The sequence below is a fragment of the Lynx canadensis genome, chromosome D3, assembly GCF_007474595.2.
Source record: "Lynx canadensis isolate LIC74 chromosome D3, mLynCan4.pri.v2, whole genome shotgun sequence".
Taxonomy (NCBI): domain Eukaryota; kingdom Metazoa; phylum Chordata; class Mammalia; order Carnivora; family Felidae; genus Lynx; species Lynx canadensis.
The window spans coordinates 62,517,292-62,529,667 of NC_044314.2; positions in this window are offsets into that span (position 1 = coordinate 62,517,292).

Genomic DNA, 12,376 nt, shown 5'->3' on the forward strand with positions numbered 1-12,376 from the left:
TCAGCACAGAGCCTGACATAGGGCTTGAACCCATGAACTGTGAGATCATGGCCTGAGCCAAAAACCAGATGCTTAACTGACTGATCCACCCAGGCACCCCTTTCTGCTCCTTTTCTAGCTCCTTTAGATGTAAGGCTAGGTTGTGTATTTGGGACCTTTCTTGCTTCTTCAGATAGGCTTGAATTGCAATGTATTTTCCTCTTAGCACTGCCTTTACTGCATCCCAAAGGAATTGGATTGTTGTGTTTTCATTTTCATTTGCTTCCATGTACTTTTTAACTTCTCCTTAATTTCTTTGTTAACCCATTCATTCTTTAGTAGGATGTTCTTTAACCTCCATGTATTTGGGGACTTTCCAAATTTTTTCTTGTGGTTGATTTCAATTTTCATAGCATTGTGATCTGAAAATATGCATGGTATGATATCAATCTTTTTGTACCTCTTGAGGGCTGTTTTGTGACCTATTTTATGTTATGTGATCTATTTTAGAGAATGTTCCATGTGCCCTCAAGAAGAATGTATATTCTGCCGCTTTAGGATAAAATGTTCTTAATACATGTTAACCCCATCTGGGCTAATGTGTCATTCAGAGCCATTGTTTCCTTGTTGATTTTCTGCCTACATTACCTGTCCATTGCTGTAAGTGTAGCATTAAAGTCTCCTACAATTATGGTATTATTATCCAAAAGTTTGCTTATGTTTGTTTTTTTTTTATTATTTTTTTTTAATTTTTTTTTCAACGTTTATTTATTTTTGGGACAGAGAGAGACAGAGCATGAACGGGGGAGGGGCAGAGAGAGAGGGAGACACAGAATCGGAAACAGGCTCCAGGCTCTGAGCCATCAGCCCAGAGCCTGACGCGGGGCTCGAACCCACGGACCGCGAGATCGTGACCTGGCTGAAGTCGGACGCTTAACCGACTGCGCCACCCAGGCGCCCCGCAAAAATTTTGCTTATGTTTGTGATTAATTGATTTATATATTTGGTGTCCATGTTCAGGCCATAAATAATTACAATTGTTAGCTCTTCTTGGTGGATAGACCCCTTAATCATGATATAATGACCTCCTTCATCTCTTGTTACAGTTTTTGTTTTAAAATCTAGTTTGTCTGATATAAGTATGGCAACTCCAGCTTTCTTTTGATGTCATTAGCATGATAGTTGGTTCTCCATTTGTTCACTTTCAATCTGCAGGTGTCCTTGGATCCAAAATGAGTCTCTTATAGGCAACATGTAGATGGATCTTGTTTTTCTATCCATTCTGATACCCTATGTCTTTTGATTGGGGCATTTAGTCCATTTACATTCAAAGTGATTATTGAAAGATGGATTTAGTACCATTGTGTTATCTGTAAGTTTCATGTTTATTGTGGTGTTCTCTCATCCTTTGTAGTCTTTGCTTTAAGTCTTTCCACTCACAGAGTCTCCCTTAGGATCTCTTGCAGGGCTGGTTTAGCGGTCACAAACTCCTTTAGTTTTTGTTTGTCTGGGAGTCTTTATCTCTTCTTCTATTCTGAATGACAGCCTTGCTGGATAAAGGATTCTTGGCTGCATATTTTTCTTATTGAGCACTTTGAATATTTCCTGCCACTCTCTTTTGGCCTGCCAAATTTCAGTGCACAGGTCTGCTACTAAGCTTATGTGTCTACCCTTGTAGGTTAAGGACCTTTTGTCCATGGCTGCTTTCAGAATTCTCTCTTTGTATTTTGCCAGTTTCACCATGATATTTCATGATGTTGACCTGTTTTTGTTGATTTTGAAGGGAGTTCTCTTTGCCTCTTGGACTTGGATTCCTAGGGAAGTTCTCAGCTATAATTTGGTCAAATAAACTTTCTGCCTCTCTCTCACTCTGTTCTTCTGAGACTTCTATAATACGGATATTGTTTCATTTCATGGAATCATTTAATTCTCTAATTCTCCCCTTGTGATCTAGTAATTTCCTTTGCCTCTTTTTTTCAGCTTCATTATTTTCCATAATTTTATCTTCTATTTTTCCTCTGCTTCTTCCATCTTCACTGTCACTGTATCTAGTTTATTTTGCATCTCAGTTATAGCATTTTTAAATTCATCATGACTAGTTGTTGGGTCTTTGATCTCTGCAGCAAGAGTTTCTATGCTTTTTTCAAGCCCAGTTATTAGTCTTATGACAGTTATTACAGTGTTTATTTTTTTAATGTTTATTTTTTATTGAGACAGAGAGAGACGGAGACAGAGCACAAGTGGGGGAGGGACAGAGAGAGAGAGGGAGACACAGAATCCAAAGCAGGCTTCAGGCTCTGAGCTGTCAGCACAGAGCCCAACGTGGGGCTAAAACCCACAAACCGTGAGATCATGACCTAAGCCAAAGTTGGACACCCAATTGACTGAGCCACCCAGGCACCCCATTACTGTCATTCTAAATTATTGCTCAGATATATTGTTTATATCTGTTTTGAGCAATTCTCTGGCTGTGGTTTTTTCTTACCTTTCTTTTGGGGAGAATTCCTCCATTTTGTCATTTTGGCTAAATTTCTGTCTTTTTCATGTTTTAAAAGCTTGTTATGTGTCCTGCACCTGAGAGTACTACTATATAAAAAAGGGGTCATACACTGTCCAGGACCTGGCACTCTAGGAAGTATTTTTGGTGCATGTTGCATTTTGGCTGTTCTATCCCACTGGTTAGTCTTATGCAGAGCTTCTCCTTGCTTGTAGTGGTGGAGTGTTTGGACCTTCAACCAGGTGTGCTTTGATTTGTTTGTTAAAGTAACTTTGAAAAAAAAAAAAAAAAAGAAAGGTGGAGAAAGCCTGATCCCATAAAAAAAAGAAAAATGAAATTGGTGAAAAGAAAACTAAAGAGTGAATCAAAAAACTATAAGGCTAATTCCAGAGAAAGAGAAAGGAAAATAAAGAAGAAGAAAGAGAAAAGATGGAAAAAGAATAGAATAAAATGCCTGATTACAAATATATATATGTATATATAAAATATATCATAATTATATATTATACAATTATACAAATAATATGTATATATATAAATATATATAAATAAATATATTATATAAAAATATATATTATATATATAAAATAAGAATGACCAAAAACAAATCAGAAACTATGAGCCTGATTCCAAAAGAAGAAAAGAAGAGGGAGGATAGAAAAGAAAAGAGAGGAAAAAAAAGGAAACAATTGTCTCTTGGTGCCTGGGACTCATGACTGTGCTGGTCTAGGGGAGAAGCCAGCTGCCTGGGGTCAGTCAGTCTTGCTCCCGTAGGTCAGCAGTTGCCAAGCATGGAGGAGCAGGGTTTGGTGTAAGCGGGTCTCACCTCCATGGGGGCCGCTGTGCTACTCTCCGAAGTCCCACGTATTGTTATTGGGGGGAAAATGGCGACATCCCAATCTCTACTTCCTGGACAGGGTATCTCAACCCATGCTGTTCAGGCACCCCTCAAGGAATAGTGAGGGCAGTCAACTTGCCCTGCTCCACAGTTTTCCTGCACATTCTGGGAACTTGGCTGGGATTCAAAACCCTAAGTCTTAAAGGACCCAGCTCGGTGCTGCTCCTTTCCCCGTTTTCAGAGTAGAGTCTTTCCACTCTGCTATAAAAGGCCTTTGGCTGGCATCAAAGTCTGTCCTTGGGGAGGGAATAAACCCTATTCTGAATGTACTCTGGTAAAGGGACCGTTCTCTTCCAGTGCGCCCCTGAGGTTGCTACACTGCGCTGTGTACTCTGGGGCCAGCTCCTTCTAACCCAGGAATGCGCGCCTTGTCTCCCAGCTCCTCTCCGGAGAAAGTCACGCACTCCCGAGACCTCGAGTTTCAGCTCCAAAGCCTGTCTGTAAAAAAGAAACTGGAACTCTCGGTATTTCTTGTTCCCCAGTCCATGGACCAGAAAGGATTTCCTCTTGTGCCATGTCAATGCCACACTTTAACGGCCCACTCTCCTTCTTTCCCATTGTCTCTCCACAGAAAGTGTTCCCTCTCCTCTGTGCCTATGTCATTCTCTCTCCCCCAATTCAAATACACCCACCTTGATCCTGCCAAGCTGTCTCCCTTCAACTGTAGAAATCATTCTGCCACTCTGCAGATCAATTTCCTGCATTTTCCAAGTGATCTGGCCTCAATACAGCGGTGTTTGAGGGGCAAGGAAAATCCTGGTCCTCCAAATTCTCCACCATCTTAATCCTTTTTTTTTTTTTTTTAATTTTATTTATATACTTTGAAAGGGAGAGAGAGAAAGCATGAGTAGGGGAGGGGCAGAGAGAGAGGAGAGAGCAAGAATTGGGCAGCACAGAGCCCAATGCAGGTCTCAAAGTCACAAACCAGTAAGATCAGGATCTGAGCCAAAGTCAGACACTTAACCAGCTGAGCCACCCAGGTGCCCCTACTAAAATACTGTTTATCACTTAAATAATATCTATACAATGCATTCAAGTTTCTATCTCCTACAACTGCCCTCTCTTTTGGACTTCAGACTCAAATATCCAACTGTCTCATAGACATTTCCATCCAGTTATCCAAAAGGCATCCCAAACTTAACATGTCTGAATCAAATGGAATGCTTTGAGCTCCATGTAATATAACTTGGATTCCAGGATTTGTTGGAAAAGTCCTGTGGTAGATTGTAGACCAGCAGTTGTTCAATGAACAGCATGACTTCACTCTTAGCACTGCCCTCCTGTGAGACTTCATCCTCAAGCTGGATTCAAGATGATTGCCACAGTACCAGCCTCACTTCTACCTACTATGGCATCCAGAGGAAGAAGAGACATTATTTTTGGGGGGATTGCTCTTTAAAAAGAATAATCTTTGTTCTCATAAAGCCCCATGAAACCCCTCACTTGAACCCATTCCTAAACCTTCCCTCTGGCCAATGGAATGCCTTACAATGATTGGCTTAGGCCAACTCCTTAATTAGTCAATAACCAGGAGAGATAAAATTACCTTTAGACCAAATAGGCCAACTCTGGAGAAGAAGGTGAAGCCAGCTTTTCCTAAATCTCTTGGGTATATGAAAAACTGGTAAGTAAAATGGTGCTGGGAGAACTGGACAGAAACATGCAGAAGATTGAAACTAGACCACTTTCTCACACCATTCACAAAAATAAACTCAAAATGGATAAAGGACCTGAATGTGAGACAGGAAACCATAAAACCCTAGAGGAGAAAGCAGGAAAAGACCTTTCTGGCCTCAGCCGTAGCAATTTCTTATTTGACACATCCCCAAAGGCAAGGGAATTAAAAGCAAAAATGAACTACTGGGACCTTATGAAGATAAAAAGCTTCTGCACAGCAAAGGAAACAACCAACAAAACTAAAAGGCAACCAACGGAATGGGAAAAGATATTTGCAAATGACATATCAGACAAAGGGCTAGTATCCAAAATCTATAAAGAGCTCACCAAACTCCACACCCGAAAAACAAACAACCCAGTGAAGAAATGGGCAGAAAACATGAATAGACACTTCTCTAAAGAAGACATCCGGATGGCCAACAGGCACATGGAAAGATGCTCAACATCGCTCCTCATCAGGGAAATACAAATCAAAACCACACTCAGATATCACCTCACGCCAGTCAGAGTGGCCAAAATGAACAAATCAGGAGACTATAGATGCTGGAGAGGATGTGGAGAAACGGGAACCCTCTTGCACTGTTGGTGGGAATGCAAATTGGTGCAGCCACTCTGGAAAACAGTGTGGAGGTTCCTCAAAAAATTAAAAATAGACCTACCCTATGACCCAGCAATAGCACTGCTAGGGATTTACCCAAGGGATACAGGAGTACTGATGCATAGGGGCACTTGTACCCCAATGTTTATAGCAGCACTCTCAACAATAGGCAAATTATGGAAAGAGCCTAAATGTCCATCAAGTGATGAATGGATAAAGAAATTGTGGTTTATATACACAATGGAGTACTACGTGGCAATGAGAAAGAACGAAATATGGCCCTTTGTAGCAACGTGGATGGAACTGGAGAGTGTGATGCTAAGTGAAATAAGCCATACAGAGAAAGACAGATGCCATATGTTTTCACTCTTAGGTGGATTCTGAGAAACTTAACAGAAACCCATGGGGAAGGGGAAGGAAAAAAAAAAAAAGAGGTTAGAGTGGGAGAGAGCCAAAGCATAAGAGACTGTTAAAAACTGAGAACAAACTGAGGGTTGATGGGGGGTGGGAGGGAGGGGAGAGTGAGTGATGGGTATAGAGGAGGGCACCTTTTGGGATGAGCACTGGGTGTTGTATGGAAACCAATTTGACAATAAATTTCATATATTGAAAAAAAAACTGGTAAGTACATGAAAGAAAATCAGAATATTATTAGGCAGGGTGAAATGGACACTGACCAGAAAAGTCAACAATGTCCAAATGAGATTTTTTTTTTAATTCCCCCCTCCCAATCAATTTCTTCTTAGTTCTCCCAACCTTAGTAAATGGCACTGCCATAATCACAATTATCTAGGACAAAACTTTAGGAGTCATATTTCATTCTTCCAGTTATCCACCTATTACTGACATACATTTTATTTCTATTTTATCTCATAAAAGCCATGATATATTGTTATTATTTTTCCTTAAGCAGTAAATTGATTTTTGAATAAATTAAGGAAAGAGAAAAATATATTTTATGTTTTACACATTTCTTTACTATTTTCTAGCACTCTTCATGTCTTTGTATAGATCTGGGTTTCCATCTGATATAATTTCCCTTCAGCTTTTGCTTAATTGAAAATATCTTTATCGTACCTAGGTTTTTTGAAGGATATTCTTAACTGCACATGGAATTCTAAGTTGACAGGCTTTTTTTTTTTCTTTCTGTACTTTAAGAATGTCATCTGAGGGAGCCTCGGTGGCTCATTTGCTCAGGTGTCTGACTCTTGATTTAGGCTCAGGTTCATGGGTTCAAGCCCTGCATCTGGCTCTGTGCACTGACAGTGCAGAGTCTGCTTGGGATTCTCTCTCTCCCTCTCTCTCTCTACCCCTCCTGTGCATGTTCTCTCTCTCTCTCTCTCAAAATAAATAAACCTAAAAAATAAAAATGTCATCTCATTGTCTTTAGCTTACCTTATTTCCAATGAGAACTCAGCTATCATTTTTGTCATTGTTGTCATGTAATCTGTCTTTTTTTCTCTGGCCACTCTTAAGATTTTCTCTTTATCTTTGGCTTTCAGCAATTAGACTATGATGTGTCTAGGTGTGGTTTTATTTATATTTTTTTCTGCTGGGGTTGTTTGTGTTTTTGAATCTATGCTTAATGTTTACTACCAAAATTGAGAGATTTATAACCATTATTTATTCAAAATATTTTCTGGCCCGTTCTTTTTTTTCTCCCTTTCTGGGACACCAATTACATGTATGTTGGACTGATCAATATTGTCCCAGAGGTCGCTGATGATCTTTTTATTTACTTATTTTTTTCAATTATATTCTCTCTCTTGCTTCAGCCTGAATTCATAATTATGAATTCATAATTTCTAATGAATTCAAGTTCACTGAATCTTTCTTGTGTTGTATCAACCTGATGTTAAATGTACCCAGTGAATTTTAAATTTATGTATACATATCTATATCTGTATAGATAGATATACATAGAATAAAATTTAATAGAATTTCCATTTGGTTTTTTAAAGGTTTCTATTTCCCTTTTGAAACACACATCTCTTCATATATATATAACATATATATATTATATATGTGTGTCAATCTTTTAACATATTTATCATAGTTTTTTTTTTTAAGTTCTTGTTTGCTAATTCCAATAATGAGTTATCTGTGGATCTGCTTCTATTGACTATCCTTGTATTGATTATGGGTCATATTTTCTTTTTTCTTCATGTGCATCATTTTTGTTTGTTTTATTCTTTACATAGTGCAAAAAAGAACAGTGGAGACTAAAGTATAGATTTTGTGTTTGTATTTAGTTTATTTCAAAAAAAAAATACAAGTAATTTCCTTTGTCTGGTACTTAAGGTGGAGAACTGACCGTTTATAATTCTCATAGAGCTGGATTGAGTTGGTGTTGGGCCACAACTTCAATTACACTGAGCTTATGTGTGATTGTCTTAGCCCTAATATTCTATATAGCAGTTACCTTTTTGATCTTCTCAGCCTTTCTATGGAAGGAGTTGGACTGCAACTTTAGGGTTTTTTTTTTAATTTTTGTTTTGTTTTGTGTTTTAGAAAGAGAGAGAGAGAGAGCACAAGTAGGGGAGAGGGGCAGAAAGGGAGAGAGAGAATCTTAAGCAGGCTCCAACTCAGCATGGAGCCCAACATGGGGCTTGATCCCACCACCCTGGGATCATGACCTGAGCTGAAATTGGATTCTCAATTGACTGAGTCACCCAGGCACCCTGCAACTTTAGGTTGTTTTTTTTTTTTATGTTTATTTATTTTTGAGAGAGAGAGAGACAGAGAGAGACAAAGCTCCAGTTGGGGAAGGGCAGAGAGAGAGGCAAACAGAATCTGAAGCAGGCTGCAGGCTCTGAGCTGTCAGCACAGACCCCAAGGCAGGGCTCAATCTCACAAACCGTGAGATCATGACCTAAGCCGAAGTTGGACACTTAACCGACTGAGCCACCCAGGTGCAACTTTAGGTATTTTTGATTCACCTTTGGATTAAATTCCATCAGGATACCAGAATCCAAAAGCTCTGACAAATGCATGGGACTATTTGATTATTCTGTGCTTACCAGCTCCTCTTCCACTACCCCTTTCCAAAATGTGGAGGCAAGATGGGGGATTATTCAGCCAAGTGTTTTTGCACGGGCATTTGCTTTGTACTTCTAGATTCTAATCAATCCTGCTAATCCTCACTTTCATCTAAGGCTTAGCCAGTCCCTCCTCTTTAAATCTTAATTGATTGCAGGCTTGTTACTCCTGCCCATTCGTGCTTGCCTCCAGATATGAAAGCTGGTGCAACTCTATTCACCTGTAAAGGTCTCCTGTGGGAAATAGGTTTAAGAATTCTCTAGCTTACACCAACGGGTTAAGGTTTAGGGCAGAAAAGTATGGCAGGGTGAAAGCACCCAAGTCTAGTCATTAAGTAAAATAAATTATAGGGCAGAAAGCTGCCACAAGGCTGGGCAGAAAGCCGCCATAGGGCAGGGTGAAAGACTCTATGGTTAGCTAGCAAGAGTGACTATAGGTTGTTATCCTTAAAGCTGCACGCTCCATCAAAAACTTTAGAGATGCAAAAAAACATTACCATCTGGCACCAGTATATCATTGCGCTTTGTTCACAACTTCAGACCCCGCTTTCCCCCCACACTCTTTCCTTCTTACACAAACAAGTTAATGGCTACTATCTGATCGTTTTCTTCTGCAAGTTCATCAAATATGTAAGATCTTGAGAGCTCAATAAATATGGAGAGAAACCCCTGTTCGGGGCTCTTAGCCTCTCTCATTTTCATTTTTGCGTCCTCTCTCTTGCTGGACAAGAGAGAAATCCAAACTCAAAGTGCGACAGTTTCCTTTCTCTTTAAATTCATTTTATTGAAGCTTATTTCCCCCACTATTTATTAGGTCTATAGAAATGTATGATTATTATTTTATTCAGGTTTTTCTTGTTATTATGAGAGGGAAGAATTTTCATTCTCACATCCTAACTGGAATCAGACTTTAGGATATCTTAAATTTCCTTGATTTCTTTTCTTTTCTTTACTCCTCATATCCAACTTCTCTGCACATTCTGACAGCTACATCAGCAATACAAATTCTGAATCCATCCACTATGCTGTCTCCAGTGATTCTACTGAAGTTAGCATCACTCATGTGCGTTACTGGAGTAGCCTACTAACTCATCTCCATGCTGTATTCTTGATAACCTCTATATTCCATTCTCCAAAGAGAAACCAGAATGCTCATTTAAATGAAAAATCAGATTCTCTTTCTCAAAATCAATCAGTTGTTTTTATTTTATCTGGACTAAAATCCAAATTCCTTATCACCACCCACCCACAGTGCTCTACAACATGTGAATATTGCTTACTTCTTTACTTGCATCTCATACCACACTTTTTCTTACTGACCAAACATCCACCCACACTGATTTCCTTACTTTCCTATCACACCCCAAGATCTGTTTTTCTTTTTGCTTCCCACTTACTGGCCTTTGCATTGCTATTACTTGCCAGGAAAGTTCTCACAACTTTTGGCTGTCAGATATGTTCTTCACTGATCCTGTCTGCATTGCATGGTACCCAAATCTGCAAACACATTTCCTGAGATCCCCTTGCCTACTAGGTTTTGGCTAGGTTCCACCAAAGAAAGGCACTACCAGAGGTTAAACAGTAGCAGGAGGGGAGTGATTGTGGTATTCCCCTCACCTCTCTGTGAAGAAATATCTTCAGTAGTGATTGCATCTTCTCTGTGGTTCCAGCTCTGGCCTGGCAGCTCCTGCCATGGTTATGGTAACACTACCTCCTTTGTATTACTTCCATAGTACTAGGAGTGGATTCCCTTCCTGCTCATCTCTGGGTTGCCTTACCACATCCTTTTTTTTTTTTTTTAAGTTTATTTATTCATTTTGAGAGAGAGAGAGAGAGAGAGAGAGAGAGCACAAGCAGGGGAAGAGCAGAGAAAGAAGGAGAGGGAGGGTCCCAAGCAGGTCTGTCAGCACAGAGCCTGACTCAGCAGCAGGGCTCAATCCCAGAACTGTGAGATCATGACTTGAGCCAAAACAGTGGGATGCTTAACTGACCGAGCCACTCAGATGCCCCACCACACCTTGTAGACTTAACAAGTCTTCCAACACCCATATTGACTTGTATTTAGCTACCTGTTGTAATTGTTTTGTTTTGGTTTTATTTCTGATGTAATTTGGCTGATGTGTTTAGCTATATGTTATCACTCAATTCTGAGCTCACATAATATCTCTTCAAAAAACTATTCCCTGACAATCCTATGTATAAGAGTATCCTAGTAACTCTCATAATATCACCCTTTTTACTTCATTGCCCATCTTCTCCCGATAGAACACAGACTTTAAGAGAGTATAGGCCTCATTAGTCTTACTTAGTTCTGTCTCCCTGTGTCTAGAATGGTGTCTAAAACACAGTAGCACCTTAATAAATATTTGTGGAATAAATGAAAAACAATTTCTAGTACCTTTACAATTTTAAACTTCATGTTTACATTTTAATTCATCTTAAATTTATTTTTGTATATGATGTATAGATATAATTTTTGTGTTATATAGCCATTAGCATAAACCCATTTATTAAAAAAGTATTCCTTTGGGGTGCCTGGGTGGCTCAGTCGATTAAGCACCCAACTCTTGATGTCAGCTCAGGTCTTGATCTCAGGGTCCTGATCTCAGGGTTGTGAGTTCAAGCCCTGCATTGGACTCCATGCTGAGTGTGGAGCCTACTTTAAAAAAAAAAAAAAAAAAAAAAAAAAAAAAAAAAAAGGGGCGCCTGGGTGGCGCAGTCGGTTAAGCGTCCGACATCAGCCAGGTCACAATCTCGCGGTCCGTGAGTTCGAGCCCCGCGTCAGGCTCTGGGCTGATGGCTCAGAGCCTGGAGCCTGTTTCCGATTCTGTGTCTCCCTCTCTCTCTGCCCCTCCCCCGTTCATGCTCTGTCTCTCTCTGTCCCAAAAATAAATAAAAAACGTTGAAAAAAAAAATTAAAAAAAAAAAAAAGCCCCATATTGAAAAACTATACCTTCTGTGCTGTTTCATACTGTATTACCCTTTATATACTGTATCTTTATATATATTGAGCTTATATGTGTTACTAGACTTTCTAATCTGTTTCATTGTTCAACCCATGAAAGCAATACAATATTTAATATATTGTAATACATTGTAGTAACTGGTGGGCCAAAATCTCCCCTCTTTCTAAAAAAAATTGTAGCAAAAATATATCATTTTTATTGATCTAGATGTACTTGAGAATAAAATTTAGAGGCCTACAAACATCTTACTGGTGTTTGTTGAAACTGTTTTAAATATATGGATTATTCTGAGGGAAAAATGACTTTATAGTATTGACTCTTCCCATATAGAAAAACAGTATTTCTTGCCATTTTTTTTCAAATCACTTATGTATAGTACAGCACTTTAGTAAAATTTTAGAATTCTTCTTGTATAAATCCCGCATAATTTTTCTTCTTAATATTAACAGCAAATATTTATTGAGCTCTGACTATGTGTCAGGAACTGTTTTAACTACTTTAAATGTATTAATATAATTTAATGTGCATAATCATATAGATATTTACATCTACTACCATTATTCCTAAATAATTTATATTTTTGTTTTTATGTTGAATGGAATGATTTTCTTTTGCATTTTCTAACACTTTATCTCTGTCTGTCTGTCTCTCTCTCTCTCCCTATATATATATATATATATATATATACACATGAAAGCTATTGATTTTTATAGATATTTTGTA